The sequence below is a fragment of the Uloborus diversus genome, chromosome 3, assembly GCF_026930045.1.
Source record: "Uloborus diversus isolate 005 chromosome 3, Udiv.v.3.1, whole genome shotgun sequence".
Taxonomy (NCBI): Eukaryota; Metazoa; Arthropoda; class Arachnida; order Araneae; family Uloboridae; genus Uloborus; species Uloborus diversus.
Genome location: NC_072733.1, coordinates 197,424,090 through 197,448,923, shown reverse-complemented (window position 1 = coordinate 197,448,923; position 24,834 = coordinate 197,424,090). Strand labels below are relative to the sequence as shown.

Sequence of the window (24,834 nt, the reverse complement as noted above, 5' to 3'; positions counted from 1 at the left end):
CTTAAACTTCTCCGAGACGTCACTGAATGACATGGGGTTTGAGAACCGAAGATCGGGAAAATGCAGGGAAATCCCCAATTTTTCCATTTCTAAGTGAATACTTATATGCCTTTGAAGGAAGTTATAAACCTCTTTTCACCCTTTTACAAGATACCATTACGGTCAAAAAAACCTCTTCAAAACTAATAAACAAATCGTTCACAAGTGTCTGAAAGCGTGCTACTTATAACAGAAACAAACAAGATCTTGGGAGCAAAATTGGAATCAAAAATGTTTTCACGTGGATCTCAAATGAGGAGCAATAGTGAATACTGGTCTGTGGAAACCAGCACTCAAGAGAGAGGTCAAAGTTCAAATCAAACTCTCCGCAGAAGAAGGTTCCACACTATAAAGCAGATTCAATCCCCGAAAAGCAACAAATAAGACACAGACTCTGTCTCCCATGAAAAACGACATAACTTCCTTTTTTCTTTAAACATTCTTCTTTTTTCACATTCGTTTAGCTCACTCAAGGTTTCACGCAGAGGAAGCTGCTGCTGAATAGTGAAAATGATTTGATGCAGAACAAGAGACATTTTGTTTTTGTTGTGCTGAATGTTTTGTAAGCCGTTTAATCTTCCGACTTTTTATTAATTATTGCTTTTTTTTTTTTTTTTTTGGTTCCGTGAATTTGAGAGCAGTTTGAATGTAATTAGTACCACCCTCTCCCCGCTTCTCATTTGAAATATGGAGAACAAGTCAGTAAAACCATTTTGGAAATAATTTTAAAAATAATTCATAGAAGTCAGAGGTGCAACGTAAATCAGAAAAAAAAAAAGTTTCACAGACGTTGAAGAGCCTCTTTTTTTATTTAAGAATAATCATCTTCTGATAATTCAGGGTGGCGACAGGAACTGTGAAAAAAAGTTCCCTGACTTTTCCTGATTAAGTTCACCAAATTTTCCTGATTTACGTTACCAATGATAATGGTTTCCTTTCTTTACTCTACTTGAAATCCATTGTATGTTTCTATAAAATGCAGTATTTTAAACGTTTTAGGTTGTGTAAAGTTGATGAACTAGAGATGTATTTTTAAAAAAATGCTACTTTTTTAACAAAATGGTTAAAAAAAAACATAGTCAATTTTTTTGGAAATTTTTTTGCTAGAACTAAAAAGTAATTGAAATTATTTTGAACTAAATTTTCAAACAGTATAATAATTGTTGCAAAAATAACAAGCAATAGTGAAAGAATAGAAGTAATGTAGTTACTCTTATTGACATATTTATGCAAAACAGATGAAACCTTTTGACATCCATTCATAGGGAGCTTTTCTCTAATCAAGTACATAGGTTTTAATGAATGAATACAGCATTTTAACAATAAAAAAAATAAAGATATTTTCTTAAGTACACAAGTTAACTCTATTTTAAATGATTTAAGTATGTAACGGAAAAAATCTTAGATTGCTTTTGTAACAAACAACTTTGAAATGCCAGAAAAAAAAGCAATTAGTTAATTTCAAAATATATAAAAGAAGAATACAACTTGGTTATAAAATAAAAGAATCATTTAAGTCTGAAGAAAAGAAAGCCTTTATAATCTGCGGGGATAACAAATAGTACAAAAAGTAAACGCCAGTGTCTGTAAAAATGAGTTTTCAAGATATTTGAAGAGACGTGTTTAGGATTCAAATACTAACAATAGGGAAATGTTGGAACTAGAGGTTTTTTTCGGTCTTTTCTTTTTCAGCGGAAATAAATGGAGCAAGCTTGTATAATAAAGCAAACGTACAACAGATAACAAAAATGCAAAAAAAAAAAATTAATAAATAACAGATTTCGTTTCAAAAAAATACATAAAATTATCTAAGACAAAAAAAAAAAAAAAAAAAATGCAGTCAAATCTCATTTTAAGGAACAATGACCTAAAATGGAAATTACATTCTCATTTTACCTCCATAATTTAATTAATTGAAAATGTAACAAATAATACACAAAAAAATGTCAACACTACTTGAAATGTACTACAATGGTCGTCGCTTATATGAATCACATTTGTCCTAAACAGTTTTGATTCCATAAAGCGGCTAATGCAATAAAGCTGGATTTTGTTCTGATATGCCTAACATGTGCTGATCTTTTTGTTTTGATTTTGTGTGCTTTGTTAGGTGCAGCAACTCAGTTTGTTTATTTACTGCTATATTGCTGGTTTTAGTTTTTATTCTGTGATTTTTGCAACTTTGTCAATTCTGGTTTGCCTTTTGGAGTCCACTGCCAACCTGTTGAGGAAACGTTTCACCCCTTTTTACTTCCTTTCACAAAAAAGGAAGTATTGTATTCACAAAAAAAAAAAAAAAAATCGCTCAAAAATTGGCCTTAATTTCCATTTTGCTTACCCCCTGAATGAATGTTGAGTTTTTTTCGACCCGACCACACGTGGATATATGCCTAGGAACTTACAGACACCCGAAACATCCGTTTTGACGATCCCCGAGTTAATTACAACGAGTTTTCTCGTGACATCCTTATGTATGTATATGGCGTATGTGTGTATGTATCTTGCATAACTCAAAAACGGTATATCCTAGAAAGTTGAATTTTGGTATGTAGACTCTTAGTGGGGTCTAGTTGTGCACCTTCCCTTTTGGTTGCATTCGGATGTTCCTAAGGGGGTCTTTTACACCTTTTTGGGGGAACTCATTGTTAATTTCAATGCTAAATCAAGTGGTGTTATAATTTGTCAAACACCTGGCGGTATATTGCCAAGCTTTTGGCCACCAAGTTTTCTTGCCAAGTTGGCGAAACGTTCTTTTTTTTCTTTTAATTTTTAAATCTGTTTACAATTCGGCAAATGTTGGGGATGTTTAAAGATTTAACCACTGAATCACATTAAAATTGCCAATAATGGGGAAATAAATCTGTGTAAAACCTTTTTTTGCTTTGGTTCGCAAGAAACTAGGGGTGAAAATATTTAGTGTTTCCTTGTTTACTCCAAGGCGCTATTATCATTAAATTGGCGTAAAAGGGAGTCATGTGATGCACACATCAGCTCATTTGACTTTGTCGTCACTCCAGAAACGTTGGCCCTCAAAGTGTTCCTTAAACTTAGGAAACAAGTGGTAATCACTAGACTCGAGCGCCGGACTGCAATCGAGAATGGAGTGATTTGTTGACTGTCATGTCCCACTTTCGAGGCGGAATTCTGTGACACTTAATACAGAAGTTAAGGCTCCCTTGACAATAATGCACAGAAAAAGATGGTGATTATGCATAAAAATAGAAAAATATTTTTTCTTTCCAACAATGTAAATTTCAATGAGAATAGACAGTGCTGCATTATGTGTACAATTGGTGGGAACCAGCCTTTGGATCGACACTCGTAGATGGTATAAATATTCCAGAGATAAAGGGAGAGGAATCAGACTGGGAAACTAAGGATGTTATTTTGGGGGAGTCTATTGTAAGGGAGGTGGGAAATACAGTTGGGAGAGTAAAGCGTAAGGTGGCTCGGTGTTGTTTAGCAGATACTCGAGTAAAAGACATTAATAAGGTAGCTGCTGGAGTATTAAATAAGGTGGACATGGTTCCTTTGTGGGTGGGAATGAATGCTGTAGGCCACAGTAATAATGAGAACTTTCAAAGGAATGGGAGTCCCTACTGGATAAAGCGACCAGCTTTTCGAAGAATGTCCAAGTGGTTGGTTTGCTTCCCAGGTATAGACTCCATAGGAGCTGGCTAAATCAACGTACCAGGTGTATGAACCTGCTACTTAAGTCGATTTGCCAAAAGGGCAGTATCAGGTTCATTGCATTGTAAATGTGATTGGATTGCTAGGGATGGCCTGCATCTGAGCCCTTCAGGGATAAAAATGGTTAGTGGTTTAACTTAGGATCTTCCGAGTCAAAAAACTAAGTTTGAATGGGCGGCATGCTTCAAGCATCGAGAGGATGAAAATTTATTTGGCTATTACTAGAAATGGAAATAAAGCGTCTAATAAGAGTAGTAATTTTAACAATCACGATTTTAAAAATTTCAGGTTGTTAAATAAAAGCAATTTGGTAAAGTTTCCTATACCAATGCTCGCAGTATTAGGAACAAGATGGAAGAATTGAAAAGCATAATTACAGATTAGAAGTTGGATGTTATTGGAATTACAAAGACCGAACGGGCTTCCGAATTTGCCGCAGATTTATTAGGTATTGCTGTGTATAATTTGTTTAGACAAGATAGAGTAGGCAAGAGGTGGTGGGGTTTTATTTTGTGTTAGAGATAATTTTATTTACAATGAATTAGTCATAAATGATAAACTACTTATATTGATATGGTTTGGCTGGAGTTGATGGGCAATAAGGGCGAAAAATTGCACTTTGGTAACATTTATAGGCCACTTAATTCAAACCAGGCACAAGATGAACAGCTGTATTGCATTATTAGTAGAGATGTAAAATTTCTGGAAAATTTGAAGTGGTGGAAAAAAAGTTTTTTTTTTCTGGAAAAATTGAAAAAATGATTTTTTTATGAATAAAAATAGGGTTTCTTAATAGCTTTGTTTTTCTTAGAACATATAAAGAGTTAAGCATTAAAAAACATATACAATCCTAACATCTTTTTTTTTTTCTGCTTGACAGAAATACACATAAAGGTAAGTTTAGTTAGAAAAAAAAATAGACTTTTTGTTTTATATCCGAGAACTTGCTTGGTCAATCACCAGAAATAAGTCAAATCGTTGTTCAACCATTAATATTGGGTGAGGTGTGTCCAATCATAACAATACATTGAAATAATAATAGTAATACAACTTGATACAAACTAAATACAAACTTGAAATAATAATAGTAATTATTAACTTTCTAACATGATTGATATTGTTTGAAAGAAAAATAAGTTTACCTTCCTTGCATTGTAACTTTACTGTCTGAAAATGAAAGCTATTGAGCAGTGGTTGGAAAAACTACATTTTTTTTGTAGCAAACTACAACTAATTTGCTGCAAATGTAGTTTACTACAACTACTTTTTTTTTAATGTAGCAACTACAAACTACTTTTGAAATGTAGTCACTATTTCTCTACTTTTCAAAAAATAAGTAAATAAGAAGCATACACACTAGGGTGTCCCACAAAAAATGAAAGTCGATATTTCAAGTCGTTTACCCTCTTATGTGTTTCCTCTTATATCAAAACAATTGTGCAAAAAAGTTTCATATAATTTGAATTTCCTACAACCCGTGCCGACTTGCGTCTGAAAGTGTAAATCAGTACTTGTACGCTAGGAAAATTAAAAAAAAAAACTTTTATAGAAATTTGAAATTTTTGTTGATAAAACGTTGTCCCTATACCCCACATGTACCACGAAAACATTTATTCAAATTAAAAAACATTTAGATATCCCACACTTGGCCTAAAATTTATAATTTTTTTTCAAAAAACTTTTTTTTTTCTATTTATATTTTAAAAAGTTACATATGAATTTAAATAAAATATTAAGTTCAAAAATTATTAGCAAACAAATTTTCTGATCAACATTTGCAAATAAATAAAACAAAATTTTTAATTTTAAATGAAAAATTTAACTTAACCTTGAAAAAGTACATATCTTTGAGCACTATGAGGGAGCAAAAATTTCTATTTAGTGCTAATTACCTACTTTACTGTTAATATTTTTCAGCTTGATAATTTCGTAAAATTTAGCGTACATTTTTTAAAAAATGTATTAAAAAAATTTTTTGAAGGGAATTATAAATTTTAGAACAAGTATGGAATACCGAAATGTTTTTTTTAATTTGAATAAATGTTTTTCTGGTGCATGTGGGGTATAGGACCTACGTTTTATCAACATAAATTACGAGTTTCTAAAAAAAGTTTTTTTTTTATTTGACCTAGCATTACAAGTGCTGGTTCACACTTTCAGACGGAAGTAGGCACTGATTGCCTTTGTTCAAATCACATGAAACTTTTTTTACAATTCTTTTGAAGCAGAAGTAAAAATATAAGATGGTATGCAACCTGAAAAATCAACTTTCGATTTTTTTGAGGGGGGGGGGTACATCCCACACACACGCACCGTAAGAGGATTGAATGAAAAAAGGTTGAGATTGATTTATTAGTTCATCAGAACATGGAATATAACTAAGAATTTATCTATCATTTCTTTTTTTCCAAATATGCCTGTTATCATACTCCCCTTAAGTATAAGACCGTAATACTCGCATTTATTATAAGTCGGCCAGAGCAGTTATATATCATCCTCTTCTATATAACATTCACAATAGCTTCCTTATTTGGTGAATACTGTAAAACTACTTATTTTCGCGAGACTTTAATTTTCGTGTGCCCGTCATAATCATGAAAATTTAAGCCTCACGAATGATTTTTGATTTTTAACTTTCGGCCTGTTCACATGAAATTCACGAAATTTTCAACTCGCGAAATCACCGATACTATCTTTATTTTCGTGAAAATAAGTACTTTTGAAGTATAATTGGAACAATAATCTCTTTGAAATCTAAGACGTTCAATCACGGAACATTTTCAGCAGCCAGAAAAAAACCAGTGAAAATGGCAATTATCGCATTCATACACTTTTATTTTTAAGTCAAGCTCTATTCAATACAAATATTGGCAAAATATGAAAATTACAATGGCAAATAAACTAATGGCATCAAACAGATAGAATGTATGGTGTCAAAATGATATGCCTGAGGTCAGCTCGTGTTTTTATGAGTCTTATTTCTCATTGCATCTGCTGCTGTACTTGTGTAAAATTTGCACCAATCAAATTCGTTTGAACCTTTTTTTTTTTTTTTAAGTTTAATTATTAAAAGTAGTTTCCAAAAATCGCTACAAAATACTATTTTTTGTATTGAACTACTCGCTACACTACTTTTTAAAAAAAAGGTATTTTAAAAAAGTGTTTGTAGTGTGTTACACTACAAACTACTAAAAAATGTAACTACTACAGTAGTATCGCTACTTATAGCGCAATACTTCCAACCACAGCTTTTGAGTTTTGATTTTTTCCAATCCACTCTAAATCCAAATACTGCTACGTGAATTTTCGATTTTTTTTAATATACATTTAAGTTTTGTTCAATGTTGTGTAAAAGTTTTAATAAAATGGATTCAAAGTAATAAGAACTAGTATTTTGTTTAAGAACTGTTTGTAATAAAATTGCCAAATACATTTTTTTGTTGCCTAAACAAACTTGGATTTATGCATGTATGGAGGAAAAAAACTCTTCAAGTACCAATAATTATTCCACTAAAGCATTGTTTCCCAACCGGTGGTTCGCAAATCCCTGGGGATTCAGGAAAATAATATTGTAATGGCGGAAATTTAACATGTTAGTTTGAGCATTTCTTGTTCATCGCCTTTTTATTCATTTGTCTGCTGTCACATTCGATTCTTTTAGGAAACAAATGTTAGAACACTAGCAGACATTCTATTTTGCAAATTTAAAGAATTAAATCTCTCATTACAAGGCACGGGTTTTTACCGTTTTCGTCGAGCATGACAGAATTGAGCCCATACCGAAAAAATTCAACTTTTGAACGCAGTGTATTTAGATGAAAGCATGTGAATGCTTCAGTTTTCTCAGTTTGATTGGAAAATTAGATTGAATGTGATGAAAACATTGTATGGTGCATGCAAATGAGAGCATTTGCTTTATTTTCCATGTTTAGTTTTTTTACCATATGAGTGCGGCGCTTCTCTTGTGCTGCGACGAAAATGCAAGTGACACAATAGGCGCAACGGCACTGCAAATGTGTTACTAAGTCAAGCTTTAAAAAAATTTACGGAATTTAAAAAATGAAAATTTATGCTCTATGTAAAAAAGGAACTCGTGAAATTTGAGCAGAAAAACTTTTATTAAACAAATAAATAAATAAATTGTAATAAGAGCATAAAAATATTTTTGTAGGTGAAATTTTCCGTTTATGTAATAAATAATTAGAGTTAACTGCAGACGATTCTATTATTTTTAAAAAATAAAATAAAACAAAAAATAACTTTATTCGGCATTTTAGCATAAGGAAAGGAAAATTCTTCAGCACTCAAACGATTAACGTACATAGTGTATCCTTATCAAACAATTAGACTTCACTGAAAGAAAAAAGATCATTTAGTTAATCTGAGACATTTTCTCTAAAAGATATTTTTAAAGATCATTTTTAATTGACTGATTAGCGTTACAAATTAATGTAATGTGACAGAAAAAGAAGTTTTAAATTTATCAACCCTTTTGGACAAAGTTTCCATGGGAAAAATTAATTTTAGCATATAGAGATAAATGCAAAATGAAATTAAATACTGAACCTAATGAAAGATTGAAACTGTCAGATAAGACATTTTCAGCCCAACTTTGATATTCCTTGTTCATCAACCATTCCATTAAGATTTTTTTCAAAGTGGGCAGAAATTCAAGGAGTTGTCACTGGGTTTCTTCTGTTAAGTTTGATTTGAAATATTTTTTAAGTATCATTTTAAAATATATATATTAGTAGCAGTGTAGCAATGTTTGTACTTCAAAATTTTGCGATTATATTTTTGTTTCTCAAAAAAAAATTTTTTTTTAATCTCCTAAGTCTTACTGTGTGCGGGGAAGGGCGGGAGAGGGTGCTAATCACTTAGCACTTAGTGCACAAGGGGTTGGCTAAACTTGTACAGGGGTACTTGAAAGGGTTCACAAGGCAAAAAGGTTGGGAACCGCTGCACTAAAGCAAACAATATATATTAGGGGGTCCCCCAAAAATTGAAACTCTATTTTTCAAGTTGCACACCCTCTTACATTTTTCCCTTTAGGCTTTTTTTTTTCTTTTTTAAGTTTCATATAATTTGAACAACAGCATCCCGTGCCCACTTGTACTTGAAAAGGTAAACCAACACTGTGTACTAGATCTAGACCAAATTGAAAAAAAAAAAAAATTGGATATAGAACTGCTTCTACACATTCAAGTCTGAGAAGTTATAAAGACACATGTTACCACAAGAAGCACAAAAACAGTAGTGTTGCTCCCTGTGAAGAGCCAACGAACTGCTTGGTATACATTACTGAGTCCTTGAAGCTGCTCTCTAACAGATTCTGTCAAAATATGTTTAAAAATTGCTTTCTAAAGGTTTACAGAGAATGTTGTATCTTTTTCTCATTTTGAGTCAAAGATGGACCCTAGGGCTGAAGTAGCCAGCATTTATGGTATGTAGTTTTTTTAAAAGGCAAATCGAAAAAATCAATTTTTTTGATAAAAATTATCAATTTTAGGCCAATGAAGGACACCTAAATATTTTTTTTTAATTGGATAAATATTTTTGTGGTACATGTAGGGCTGAAGGGGCAAGGTTTTATCAACATGAAATTTTGAACTTCCAAAAAAAAAATTTTTTTTTTTAATTATATTTGGTCTAGTACACACGGCTGGATTACACTTTTAGGAGCAAGTCGGCACGCGGGTTGCTGTTGTTTAAATTACATGAAACTTTTTTTACAATTGTTTTAACCCAAGGGAAATAAATAAGATGGTGTGCCACTTGAAAAACCGACTTGCGTTTTTTTAGGACACCCTAATATACAGGGTGACCAGTAATAAACCTGTAGAAAAGAAAACTCAATTTTTCGAAAACTGTTGGGCGTATCAAGTTCAAACTTGGCAGTTAGATTCAGTGCATTGGCAGATTTTTTTTTTTTTTTTTTTTTTTTTTTTTTTGCGCAGTCTCATTGAGTTGGCTGTTGTTTATTTTTCAGTGAAAATGTTGAGATATAGCATTTCTGAGCACATTTTCATGGTTTGAACATATTATTCGAACAAAATCAGTCCAATTGTGACTCAAAGAAAGTTTGTGACTGAGATTAAGCTTAAGACAATAGACAGACTCACTTCTGAACTATATGTGGAAATTTCGGGAAATCAGTACATTTCAGAAATTCAAAGTGAGCTGTATCACGTGGCTCATGCAAGATTGTGCACTAACTCATTGTACCAAGTGCTTGATCTGCTTGAAGGGCACTTTAGTGAGCGGATTTTGGCTTTAGAGTACCCGATATCTAAAAATATGAAAATTAATTGGGCACCCTATTCTCCCGACTTGAAACCCTGCAATTCATTTTTGTGGGGTTATATCAAAGACAAAGTTTACGCTAGGAACCCCAAGAGCATCGAGGACCTGAAAACTGCGATTCAGGCTGTTATTGAAAGCATTGAAACATAGACCCTTCAGCAAGTGATGCAGAATTTTGCTATTCGTTTGAGCCTTATTATAGCTAGAGAAGAAAGACATCGAACATGTATCAAACAAATTCCCATGTATTGTACTTTGTTTTAGAATTTAAATAGAAGTTTTTGAATTAGTAGTTTGAGAAATTAATTTTTAACATCAGTGTGTTAATTACTGGTCACCCTGCATATACACATATATGGTATTCTCTCCTCTAATAGTTCCCCTAAATGATAATATTGAGATTTTTTTTATCTATATGTAAACTATATATTAACATTCAACAACTTGCATTATCAAAGTTAGACAGTATTTTAACATACAAGGAGGGAGAAGGAAATAGCATCAGAACTTAAGTATGAGAAATTTTTAATTTTATCCCTTTTTGCTAAAAATTTCAATTAAAACTTCCTAAAAATTTTAAAAAATTCAATTTTTCCATTTTCCGATATAAACCCCTTCGGGAAAAAACATTTTTCCCCCCGAAATTTACCGTTATTTTTCTGGACTGTTTTCATCTCTAATTTTTAGTGACATGTCCGATAAGGGATCCGTCATCATAAGGGGGGATTTCAATTTCACGAGTATTTATTGGGCATTTTTTTTCCACAGTAATATTAAAGAAGAATTTTTAAAAGTAATTGGTGACAGTTCATTAGATCAAGTTGTAACTCGGGGAACTAGAGAGGATGCGATTTTGGATCTAGTTTTCTGTGACGTAGGAAGTTCTGTTCAGGTGTTGCGTGTAGAGGATTGTATTGGAGATAGCGATTATAACAGTACAGTAAAACCTGTGAAGCTGACTACCTGTCTAAGTTGACCTTTTTTTTCAGGCACGGAATTTGCCCTTTTCATATAAATCAACCTTTGTAAGTTGACCACCGGTTTAAGTTGACCACTAAAGCAGTGCACTGCAAGTGGTCAACATACACAGGTTTCACTGTATTAGGTTCTGGATTAAATTTGAAGTGTACAAAGATGAAAGTTTTAGGCCTGTGCCTAATTTCAGAAGCAGATTTTGTCGCACTTAAAGCAAAGCTCAAAAGAGGTATTTTTGTCAGGATTGGAAAATAGCAACATAGATCTGCAGTGAACAGAATTTAAAGAAAAACTAGCAAAAACGTTGGGGATTATGTTCCATTAAGGAGAAAAGGTGTTAATACTAAAATTTGGCCCATGTGGTTCTCCAGGGAGATAAAAGAAACTCTTAAATTACAAGCAAGCCACTTTTCGTCAGTTTAAAGAAACTGGTCAGAGGGCTGATAGGCTCTAGTATTGTAAGGTAAAGCGAAATTTTAAGTATTTGGTACGGATTCAGAAAAAAGGAATTAGAGCAAAGGCTAACAGATAACATTGAAAGGAATCCTAAAAGGCTTTTTGGTTAGGCTAATTCTGGGAAAGCTTTAAATAGGCAAATTGAACCATTCGTTGATAAGCATGGAAATTTGATTCAAAACAATAGGGATATTGAAAATGTTCTTAATAACTTTTTTTCCCCAGTGTGTTTAACGATAACTGTATCTCAACAGTTGGCACGACACTAGCAAGACACAAGCTAGTATACAGCTTGAGGATTTTGTATTTTCCAGGTAAGAGGTTCAATTTCATTTGAAAAAAAATTAAAGCAACTAATGCTCCAGGACCAGATAATATTTATCCAAAAATTTTAGTTGAACTTGCAGAGGAATTAGTGGATGATATTTTAAATACAATACTCGACATTGAAAATGCAACACCAAGAAGGAGTGGTCAGAAAGTGATGAAATTTGGAAAAAAGACAGAGACAGCAAGGAATAATAAATGATCTTAATTTCAAAATGATAGGCAGAATACAGAGCGAGAACGGCGGTCAGCTCAGTAGGATGTAGGACCAACGCGGACAGCTATACACGAAGAAACACGTCTAGGCATAGAGTCAATAAGGGTGCGGATGGTGTCCCAAGGGATGGCTCTCTATTCCCTTTCAACCATTTGCCACAGTTCGTCTTCTGAACAAGGCAGGGACAGAGTCCTGCAAAAGGCGTCCAATCACATCCCACACATGTTCGATTAGCGACAGGTCAGGAGAGTATGGTAGCTAGGAAAGCATCTGTGTGCCTTGGAGAGCATGTTGGCAGCGGGAGCACTGTGTGGTCGGGCATTATCCTGCTGAAAAATTGCATTAGGTAGCCCTTGAAGGTAAGGGATTGCCACCAGCCGCAGCACATTATCCAAGTATCATTGGGCCATCATAGTGCTCTTAATACCAACTAGAGGTGATATGGAATTGTACGCAATTGCGCCCCAAACCATTATGCCACGTTGTCGTGAGGTGGGATGTTCCAGTTACTGCCGGATAAGATCTGTCTCCACATCGACGTCACACACTATGCGGAGACTATGACTGGATAAACAGAAGAGGGATTCATCTGAGAACACGACATTTCGCCATTCTGCCATCCACCTTGCTATAGTCTGGCACCATACTCAACATTGCTGTCTATGTTGTGGGGTCAATGGCAGTCTTCTAAGCGGAAGACGTGATTGCAGACCACTTGCGACCAAATGACGGGAAATGGTTCTGGTTGGCATGGGAAATTATTCAGGGTATCTTGCGCCTGCTGCAGAATCGAGGAACAAGAGACTTGTGGGTCTGCTACAGCTTGTAGGTGGAGTGTGTTGATCCACGCTTTCTGACATCACTCTGGCTGCCCCTGCACCCCTCAATCTTGCCACATTTCATTGTTCCAACCATCTTTGGCACATTCAATGCAACGTGCTCGCATCCATGTGGGTATCGGCTGCGATTTGACGTACGGACCAACCTCCCCTTCTCAGTCCGATCACCATACCCGCGCAAAATCGTCTATCTGCTGGAAGTGCCTTCGTTGACAGCGGCCTGGCATTCTCTCGTGTTACACGTATCCTCCAAGACAAAAACAAAATTTCTCTTCGATAATTCTCCAGTCAGAAAAACCTACAGGAATATTGCCTATTCTGCAAGTTCCTTCCCTTATATCTTACTTCACGTGCGTCGGAGAGCTGCGCATTTCACATCATTTACATGACTCAGTGATGTACTTCTACTCTAAAATTTGCATAAATTTCTGAACACTCCCTCTTGGTGTTGCAGTTTCAATGTCGAGCAGTGTATCTTCAATGCTTCTTAAAACTGAGGTACAGTGTCAGCGGACTGGAAGCTAGTTAACATAATGCTGCTCTTCAAGAAAGGGTCTAAAGGTAATGCTGGGAATTATAGACCTGTAAGTCTGACTTCAGTGGTTTGTAAGGTTTTTTGAAACTTTGATCAAAATTAAGATTATAAATTTCTTAGAGACAAATAGTCTATTGACTAGTTTGCAGTATGGTTTCAGGAAAGGCAAATTGTCGGCTACTATTTAATTGCATTTCTATGACAAAGTTACCTTGGCTTTAGATTAAACCAAATTGTGTGTGAATGTTGTTTATATTGATTTTAAAAAAGCTTTTGATGAGGTACCCGCATCATTACTCTTCTCAGAAAACTAGCTGATATAGGAACAGGGGTGTAGCTAGGGGGGGGGGACAACCCCCCCCCCCCCCCCAAAAAATGTTTGCCCCGAAAAAAAAAGGAGGAGAGAGAGAAAGAAAGAAAACAGAAGAGAAAGAAAAGAGAAGAGAAAAAAAAAGATAAAAGACAAAGAAAAGAAAAAAAAAATCAAAATTTTTTTTCTGAATAACAGTGGTCAAAAATTCACTTCGCTCCCCCCCCCCCCCAGTGCCACTGAAAATCAGCTCAATGAGTGACCCTCAAGCGTAAAGACGCCTCACTCCTCACTGTGCTGCAACATTTTTTTTGATAATTGAGTGAAATTTCACACTTCGCTTTAGAAATGAGATTGATTTGTTAAATCTACGTATATGTAGCCTTTTTTTGTCATAGATTCTGAAAATTGTTAAGTATGTTTAATTTTATGAGCAGCGCAGTGGGAATATTACATACAGTTGAATCTGTATGTTTCGAATTTCACAGGAAGGAAAAAAATCGAGATAAACAGGCTTTAAGATACCGGGGCTTTAAGAAACTTTATAGAAATTTGGAATATGATGGTGAAAATTTGAAATCGATACTATAGACAACATGGGGTCTTGATCAAAATTCCTCTGTATTAGTTTTGTTAGGTCTTTATTCTACTTATTACAGTATTAAGTGCTTTATTGCCAGTTTAAGGAAACATCTTGACAGTAAAAGAAACTTTGAGCATATCTTTTTGAAGAAAACGTCTTTTATTGCTTTTTGGTGCCTGATTTTTTCTTTTTCTTGTTTTTTGATTAATTATTTATCCTCTTGAGGTTAGCAATTGCTGCAAATCTAACCTGGCCAATATTCTAGGATTTTTCTTTTTTCTTTACTTGAAAAAATCTTAAGCTTTCTTTTCCCTCCTATCATCTTGGTTTTCTTTAAGGAATCATAATTTTAAGAAAGAGAGCGATCACAGAATAGTACTAAACCAGATAACTGAGCAAAATGGCTTTTAACTTGAATGACCTTTAACCATGAACTTGAAATACTCATCCATAATGCAACTAATACTGAACCTGTGAATTTCACCCCTTTACTCTTCTTCCAAGAAAGTGCTCTTAACGACTGCCCTTTCGTTATCTTCCTAGAAAACGTATTCGTAGAATGCATTTTCTCCTTTTTTTGCCCCCTCAGCCCTTTCTGTTTCGAGTTGAAGAAAATGCTTTTGCTTGCTGCTTTGAAGATCATTGGGCTTTGAATCCGAAAATGATAGCATAGCCGGAATTCGAGACATAAAGTTTTTGTTGGCGTTGTGCTGTCATAGTCAAAAACGACCTTTGCTAACCAGAAAATCCACCGCAATCATATCGATTTGTCCAAAATGTCAGCCTGTATTTACTGCGTATTCTTTTAAAAACGTGCAGTCTGAACTATTTAGAATAGTATATTCTAAGTGAACGTTGTTGTATAATGAAGCGAACAAAACCGATAACAAGCTTTTTAACCCCCCCCCCCCCCAAAAAAATGTAAATGACGAAAATGGTTGCTCTAAAAAGAGAAAGTTAACGTCCTCAGAAGAAAAACCGAAGTACAGTCTGCTGAAGCAGCATTAATTCCATCGAACCCTTCTGAAGGAAATTTTATTTTAATTTAAAAGAAAAACTGCATAGCATTATAGGAATAAAATGTTTAAAACCGAAATGAATCTAGACTGTTCTGTACTATTTCTGTTAGCTTGGTTCGCATTAAAAAGTAGAAAATAAACAAGACTTCTGTTTATAACACTCGAAAATTGCTGTTACTCTCTCAAATAGATATTTATGTAAATTCTAAAGCAGGTAATAAAATTAAAAATTAAAAAATTGAAAGGAGAACAGATGGTATGCAGCTTTGTGCAAATAACTTTCTACCGCCCTATATTTCTTCCCTCTTTTTTAATTCAAATTTTATTAACTGCTTTAGAACTAGCATAAATGTAAATACATATAAAAAGCAACATATAAATATAACGATATGAAAAGTCATTTCATTTTTTGCAGGTTATAATCAAGAAGTCTTTTATTTTATTTCATGCTTTTAGTGCGAACCAAGTTAGTAAAAATAGTCTGACCACCAATGAGATTGAAAGTCAAACATCCAGTTCACAGGCGGAAATGGATCCATCTGTTAGCTTTCAGGGATGCCAGCTTTTGTAGATGTGTGTTTAGCCTCTAAATTAAGCAGTCACACTGAAATTGAACGGAACACGCTCATCAGATATTCGATTTTCCCCCTGATTTGGATAGACTGGTTTTGACTAGACCTGTTGCTAGAAAGTTTAATGGAGAAAAAGGAAAAAAAAGTTTAATTTTCAAAAACATTACAAAAAATAAATAAAAAAAAAAATTCTTTGATTTTGTTTTGTTTGACACAAGTATCAAACTTGAGGCACCCCATTCCAAAGTATGCAAAAGTTCACACACACACAGACATATATATATATATATATATAAAATAAAAGTAACCCCCCCCCCCCGAAAGTCGGGTCTAGCTACGGCTCTGTATAAGAATAGGAGGGAAAACTTCATTTTGGGTTAGGAATTAGCTATTTGGAAAGAAACAAAGTGTAGTTGTGAGGGGAAATCATTCTAAATGGAGTGACGTTTTCGCGGGGTTTCTCGGGGATCAGTTTTAGGGACTCTTTTGTTCATAATTTTTGGAATGACATTCATGAAAATATTTCTGGAAACGAATTGTTTTGCTGATGTTAAAGTTATGAGAATTGTAAAAAATTAAGAACAAGTAAAACCAGTGGCATATATATGTTTTTATTTTGGAGGGGGCCCATATAACCAAGGTTAGCTCCCCCCATCCACACTTTTTTTTGGGGGGGGGGGTTGTAATTTCAATTTTTTGAGGGAGGGGAGATCAACAGTGCCCTAATCTTCTCATCTTTTTTGAGGTGGGGCAAGGACTTCATGCTGTCTGCTGCAACCAAAACAATAGATTTAGGAGGGCACTCTTAAAATATTCTCGCTTGTGGTGGGTGGGGGGATCCGGGGGTTTCCCCCAGAAATCTATTTAAATTGTAGTTCTATGAATACAGTTTTAGATTGTCTCTGGTGATGCTACGTGAGGAATATTCGGAAGGCCTTCTGCAGAAATTTTTAGAAATGGAAATCTTAAAAACGCCATTATAGGTTATATTTGTCGACGTTAGTGTAATCAAAGGAATGAGACTTTAAGTTGCCCCAATGGGTTTTTTTTTAAATAGAGCGAAATCCATCACCCCTCAGCCCAATTTTTCGAAATTGAAGCTCTAAAAACGCAGTTTTAGACTAACTTCGATGATTCAATGATATTACGACCAGGGCGATTCTGAGGCTCTCCCCAAAACTGTTTTGAAATTTAAGTCGTAAAAAACAAAGCTTTAAAGAGGTACTCAGTTGCATTAGGTGGAGGGATTTTAATACTCTAAATCTTAAATTTTTCGAAATAGTAGTTTTTGCTTTTTCAGATTTCATAAGGAAGCAGGTGGACACTCATCCGAAATTTTTTTGTAATTGAAGTCCATAAAGCACGACTGTGGACCATATTTGGTAACATTATGCTGATTGGCTGTTTTTCAAAATTGAAGCTCTACCAAAAGCAATCTTAAACAATTTTCGATGCTTTCAGAAGGCAAGGCATTTGGTAATTGTTCAGTGGAAATTTTTCGACATTGAAGCCCTAAAAACGAGGTTTGAGAAGCTCTTTAATGGTTTTAGTGGGTGGAGGGGAATTGGGAAGTAGCCTTTTGAAGACTTTCTTATTTTTAGACCAATAGGAAAAAGGGAAAAAATGGGACAAGGGGGGGGGGCGGAGTGAAAGAAATAGGGGCAGTTGGACATAATTACCTGATCAACGGTCAGTAACTTTTGAATTTTTTTTATTTTAAGGTTATTTTCAAAATCAATTCAGCTTTTTTCGCAACATTAAGCAATTTTTGGAAAGGAGGAGTTCAAGAATCCTCCCATGAAAGATAAAACACAATTTCAGGTCATCTTTTGAGATGTTTAGACTTAAGGAACGGTTTTAGGAATCTTCCTCCAAAACTTTTCACAATTAAAATCATAAAGGCACAATTTCAGACTATTTTTGGAAGTAACCTTAGTTAGAGGGAAGTAACCTTAGTTAGGTCCCCGAACCCTTAGGTTCGGGGACAATCCTCCAGAAATGTTTTAAAATTGATGTCCGAAAAAGGCCTAAATAAATGTGTTTTTAGGACTTCAATTTCCATTGTTACTAAAACTGAACAACTAAAACTTATGCTAAATTTCTTGCAGGGGAAGAGAGTTAATAAGAGAGACATTTTGAAGACCCTTCTTTTCAAACTGACTTTCTCTTAAAATAAATTTGCTTCCCCAAGACATTTTCTTTTCTTGAGTAAGGGGTACGGATCCACTGACCCCTTCTGAACACCATTGCCAATTGTCTAGTGCCATCTAACGCAGGGTTCCGAAACTTTAACCATTCGCAGCACTCTTTAAAGAATTAGAATTTTTTCACGGCATCCAAGTACATATTATTGTTACCAAGGGCACTTCGCGGCACCCCTCACCTCTTCCTGCGGCACCTAATTCCGAAATCTCTCATCTAACGTATTGTAAGTATTATTATCGCTATATATTTTATTCATTATTATTATTTTTTTAACTAAAAGTTTGGAAATTATTTGTGAGCACTTCATTCTAGCACAAAATCATATTTGAAGCACTGTCCTCATAGTAGGATAAAATATAAAGTATCTGTGCTCACAATACAAAGCTATCTGCAAGTAGGAAAATCAATATAAAGTGAGTAGGCAAACTATTTAACGAGAATGCCTTCTGCTTTCAATCATGTATCCATAAAGACAAAAAGGGCCAAAGACAAAAATTAATCCACCTTTTCATTGTTGAATATTGGTATTAATTCCCAATTATCAAGAGATGCAAATATCTACAGCAAATGTACCTGCACAGCAGCAAATTTATCTGCACACAGCATGCACATCTATATTATGTAGCTATGACTGTCCAATGAAGTAATTTTCATGCGAACTTCACATTTGTGTGTCCACATACGAGTTTCATATAAAGTTTCAGATACTTATGACACTTTTAAAGGTAGCATAATGATCAGTTAGGGATTAAAACTAGCATGACTTTTAAACATTTTTTTCATGAACATTGCGTTTGAATGCAGAATACTTTTTTGTTGTCTACAAAAATTATTCAAAAATAAGAATATTAAGAAGAAATATCTCAAAATTTAAAAACATCAATTTTTTTCTTATTTTTTCTATGTTTGGCAATAAATGAAATGATTGTAATTCAAAATCACTGAACAAAGAACTGACTTAGTTACAAGTTTTGGTGACTCAATCCATTTTTTTAAAAACAAAGGAAAAATTTCTGCAGCAAGCTCAGGTTTAATTTTAAAGTTTTTTTTTTTTTCATAAGTGAGATCATGAAAGTTATGTTTAGAGAAAAGATTTCTTAAATGATAATTCAGACAATGTTTGGAATGTTTGCAGCAAACAAATATATCCTAATCTTTTTTTTTTCAGAAAAGCAACATTTTGCCATTCTTAGAAAATCAAGGTGACAAGACAACCATTTCACATTTTAAGGTATAAGCATGCAGACAATTTATAAGGTTTACGTGAATTGTAAATTGAATGAAATAAATTATATTACCGAATTTTCAAGCTGTCAGCATTCATTTTTCTTTTTAAAGTATCGGATAAAATTGGTGTATTTCCTGCCCACGTATGAACGTGAATTTCATTTTCAATATGTTTAAGAGATTTGAAAACTTTTTTGAAATCATAAAAGCAATTAACAAAATTAGTTACAAGTGTGGCTCAACAATTAGCGCACAAAGAATTAACTCCGAAATAAACGAGTGTCACTGTCAATGAACAAAATGACAGCAAATTTATGATCATTAAAACCCACACTACATGCTTTTAAAAGGATTATACTATCATCATTGTGATCAGAAAGGGAAACTAAATTCCAGAAAAGGGTTTATTGAGACTGTCTTAGCTCACGATTTTATTTCATGAATGAATTTGATTTTTGGGCATGCATGGGCGAAATGCCCGGCCCCAGCCAAAGCAGTAACAGAAAGATCAATAACTTTTCCCCCAATTTTAATAAAACGAGACACGCCTTAAAATTATGTACGAAAATAACCGTAAGAGAAAAAACTTTTTTAATATAAGACACTGAAGAGGGCACACAATATAATAATAACACTCAAACATTCACGTGAAAAACGCTTTGCATCTCGATATTTTTTTCACGAATCATTTAACAGTCAGCAATTATAATGAACATCAAGACGTAAAATGTTACCTACCTTATAAAATAAGCATCAGATGGGTTAATTCATATTGCTGTCTAACAAAACTGTCCACTCTACACATCGTCGACTAGTATATAGCGTACATTTAAAACGACTCACTAATCAAATGTATACTAGACAATGCGTTAGATGAAAGAATATCATTTTTAAATTACGAGGAATCTTCATTTTACATTGAAACAGCTTCAAATTTCTTTCTTAACATTATTAATAACGTAAATATCAGTCATGCACCAATAAATGTTCTTCAATTACCAACTCCTAACACTCAGTGATCCACCATTTTGAGTACTCTCAGTACACCTACACATTTCGGCAAGTGTGCTTGGGAATATCGAAAGATTGTACAGAAAATCTTTCCGAAGATTTTTGTCGCAAGAGTACAATTCACTTTTTATTATCTCTGAGAAGTATATTTAAAAAACTAAATATGTTTTCATTGCCTAGAGTTTTATTTTAAAACGAACCAAACAGAGAAAAATTATTATTTTTTTTTCAGTGTATCAGAATCGAAACAAGTCGTGTTGGGGCTTGGCCCGATATTAACTATCACTTTTATCTTAGAGAATAATGTGTAGGAAAAAAGAAATATTTTTGAGAAAATTGATTTTGATGACAAATTAAGTAGAAATACGAGGATATTTGAGTTTTATTTTTGTTATCTCAACATTGCGCATGGAGCGAATGAATCGTGGTCACATGGTTTCCAAATGTGAGAAAGAAAAAGAGTTCGTGTTTTATAGATTCTTCATAAATTTTAGCATTCAATAGAAAATGCATTGGTATATAACTTTTTACTTTAAATTAAATTTATTTTTGCGTATTCCTTTTATCATGTGGTGCTGAAAACTATTTTCCCTTTCTTCTAATAAATCAATTTAACTTTACTGTATTGTGCTACCTGCTAGACTTCGCGCGCCTTGCCTTCCTTTAAATAACCAAAGCAAGAAAGATTTTTTACTTCATAAAGGGAAGGAATACATCCGGAGAGAGAGAGAGCGCCGATAGTGCCTCCGTATTGCACGAAAACAGCTGTCGGAGCAGATGCTGTTGACCTCTGTATTTATTAGCTTATGGATAGCACAATATGATGGTCTCCGTGGATCTGACGTTTTCACATGGGACTCTAGTCTAGGGTGCGGACTGGGTCCTCCGACACGGCGTCAAACTCCCCAAAGGGCAAAAAAAAAAGATGTTCAGGTTTGAAGGTGCAAAAAAAAAAAAAAAAAAAAATTGAGGGCAAAAAAAAAGAAAGAAAAACGAAAGCGCACACGTTAGGGCGCAAATAAGGTAAAATAAAATAAAACAATAATAGACGAAAGCGCATAGGCTCGAGGGCACAAAAAGAAAAGAAGAAGAAGAAGCTCCGGTTCAAAGGCGCAAAAAAAGTACACAGGTTCGATGGCAAACCAAAAAAAAAAGAAAAAGAAACAAAGTGCAAAGTTGTGAGGGCGCAAAAAACGAAGGCGCACAGGTTCAAAGAAGGAAATAAAATAAAAAGAAAAAAAAAAGTTCGAGAGGGGAGGGAGTAAAAAAAGGGGGGAGAGAAAAACAGAAGGCGTACAGGTTCGATGGCAAAAAAAAAAGTGCACAGGTTTGAGGGCGCAATGAAACGAAGGCGCATAGGTTCGAAGCCGAAAAAAAAAGAAGAGAAAAGAAAGCACGCACGTTCGAGGGTGCAAATAAAATGAAAAAAAAAAAAAAAAAGAAACTTCGAGAGGGGAGGTAGCAAAAAAAAGGGGGGGCGGGAGAAGAATAACTGAAGGTGTAAGTTTCGATGGGCAAAAAAAAAGTGCACAAGTTTGAGAGCGCAAAGAAACGAAGTCGCACATGTTCGAAGCCGCAAAAAAAAAAAAAAAAAAAAAAAGAAAATGAAAAGAAAGCACGTATTTTCGAGGGCGCAAATAAAATGAAAAAAAAAATTCGAGATGGGAGAGAGCAAAAAAAAGGAGGGAGAAGAAAAACAGAACGCGCAGAGGTTCGAGGGGACAAAAAAAAAAGACAAAAGTGCCAACGTTTGAGGGCTCAAGGGGAAAAAAAGACGCACAGGTTTGAAGGCGCAAAAAGTATACAAAGAAAAAGAAAAAAAAACCCGACAGTGCACAGGTTCAAGGGCACGAAAAAAAAAACCGAGGGCACACAGTTTTGGGTGTGAAAAAAAAAGACACACGGGTTCGAGGGCGTAAAAAAGGGCATGCAGGCTTAAGGTCGCAAAAAATAAAAATAAATTTAAAAAAAGGAAAAAAAAACGAAAACGCACAGGTTTGAGGATGCAAAAAAGAAAAAGACAAAGGTGCACAGGTTTGAGGGTGCAAAAAAAAGCAAAGGAAGCACGCACATTCGAGGGTACAAATAAAATATAAGAAAAAGTTCGATACGGGAGAAGGGAGCAAAAAAAGGGGGGGTGAGGAGAAAAACAGAAGGCGCAGAGGTTCGAGGGCTCAGAGAAAAAGACGAAAGTGCCAATGTTTGAGGGCGCAACGAAAAAAAATCACACAGGCTTGAAGGCGAAAAAAGAAAAAAAAAGAAGTTGCACAGGTTCAAGGGCACAAAAAAAACGAAGTTGCACAGAGGGCGTTCGAGGGTGCATCGCCCCCTGCTCTATTTTGTGGTAGAAGCTTTGCTTCACATGCCGCAGGTCGTTGGTTCAATTCCCACAGGTGTCCTGAGTATTATTTCCTTCCCTTTGTGTTGTAATTCTTTACTGGACGCTAGACCAGAGGAAAAGACGCTTTGTCCGCTATCCGTATACAAAGCTAGTTTTCTCCTGGAAAAAATAGTAATGAATAACAGCACATCATGTATCCGTACACTCCTATACTCTGGCCATTTAAATATATCTTGCCAGGCCCGCGTCAAGCCTGATCGGCGCCATCGTGCAAATGTCTTTTGAGCGCCTTTATCCAGTGGCGTTCAGGAGAAATACAGTTAACACATTTAGTGAGGTTCTATAGACAAATATAATGTGGGAACAATTGCGTTCGGCATCAAATTTATTAAAAAAACAATGTGTAAATATTTAAATTTGGAATATAATGTACTTTTTTTCTTCATGTCTCGAAGTTATTTCGAGTTCAATTCATCTTCTGATTTGCTAATGTGTTTTGGAAACGAAAACTGAGGAGTTTACTTACTAAACGGATTATATTCACTTATGGAAAAATTTCGTTCTTCTCGAAGAAATTCATATCTACTGCTAAAAAATGCGTAAATATTGGTTTTTCCTCTTAAACGGTGTATATCCATCCCCTTATTTCTCGCCAGATCTTTTACAGCAAAGTGAAACCTATCCCTTATTTGCCGTATCCACTCATTCACCTTCATGTCAAAAAGGCACATATCCAAATTTGAATTTGCCACTTCTATAATTCAAAATTAGTTCACAAATAAAATAGAGGAGCGAGGCACTGACTGAGCATTTCCAATCAAGCATGATACCCGTCCGTATTAAGAGATCGCAGCACCTTGCGCCTTGTAAAAGTCTGTTATCAGTTAGACTAGCACGACTCAAATTGTGATTACTAAATTAATATTAAATAATTGATATTGCTATAAAATTGTGATTAATTAATGATTAAATTGTGATTAATTGAAAAATCGTGATTGTTGAATATTTTGTCTCAATTTTAATGTTCATTTCTTAAGAAAATGCGTATTTTTTTTCAAAAGTGATAATATCCACTCTTTTACATCAAAAAGGAATATAACCAAAATAAAATGGGCAATTTAGGTCTGATAAAATTGTGGAAAAATTCCTAGACTTATGGCAATAGTCACTTGTTGTTCTACCAAAACATGGTAAAAAATTGAAATTCTAACAGTTAGTGTTTGTGCGTAAAACGTTTTTTTGTTTTGCCAAAAAAATATAAAACTGGATATAAACCGTTTTAAAAGAAAACTAGAAAATGCGTGCTTTTTTTTTTTCCCCCTTGAAAAATGGATGATATCTACTGTTTTACACCAAAAAGGAATATATCCAAAATAAAATTGGCAATTTAGGTCTGATAAAATTTCTAGACTTATGGCAATAGTCACTTGTTATTCTACCAAAACATGATGAAAATTTCGAAATTCTAATAGTTAGTGTTTGTGCGTAAAACGTTTTTTTTTTTTTTTTTCGTTTTCCCAAAAAAAATGTAAAACTGAATATAATCCGTTTTGAAAGTAAACTCCTCAAATACTTTTAATATCAAAGTTAAATGACTCACAAAAATATTTCTCTTATGTGTAGCTGAAGGATAATAATAAATCAAACTTTTATGTCCATTAAATCTGTACATCAGAGCGAGACTGACGTAAGTCTAAAAATTGTGGTTTTCATTTAATAAGTGCATTGTATGCAGAAGCCAATTCCGCGACAAGCCACGGAAACGTAATTCCTTTAAAATAATCCTCTTTATTTATTTTTTTTTTACTACGGTAAAAAGAGCGCGCGTCCCATCCTTAGCTTGCGCCGCGGAGAAAAGTTTTTCCTCTCATGTATAATCATCACAAAGTGATTTACGTCCTTCTGACTCTGAGGGTCTGAGGTACAGAAAGTATGACAAAAGAGTACAGATTTTATTTCTACACTGAAGTACAATTATGTAGAGGATATTCCACCATAAAATCTGAAACTAATAACTACAAAATACAGAATCGTTAAAATAGGTCTTTTTTTTTTTTTAATTTCATACACAAATAGAAGCAATTATTGTCATGTCAAATGCCGGATCAGCGTTGATTTACACCAAACTTCGAAATTATTAAAAGATGAAAGATGAAAAGATGGGATTATTTTTTTTATTTTCTCC

General features: G+C 34.3%; 1 protein-coding gene across 1 annotated transcript in view; it reads right to left on the bottom strand.

The window, feature by feature from the left end:
• LOC129219368 (rho GTPase-activating protein 190-like) overlaps nt 1–20,294 on the bottom strand; it is a 205,203-nt gene extending 184,909 nt beyond the window's left edge. Inside the window, 1 exon segment of the mRNA XM_054853744.1 lies at nt 20,036–20,294. The gene's annotated coding sequence lies outside the window, so the exon portion shown is untranslated.
• Between the last annotated feature and the right edge of the window lie 4,540 nt (nt 20,295–24,834).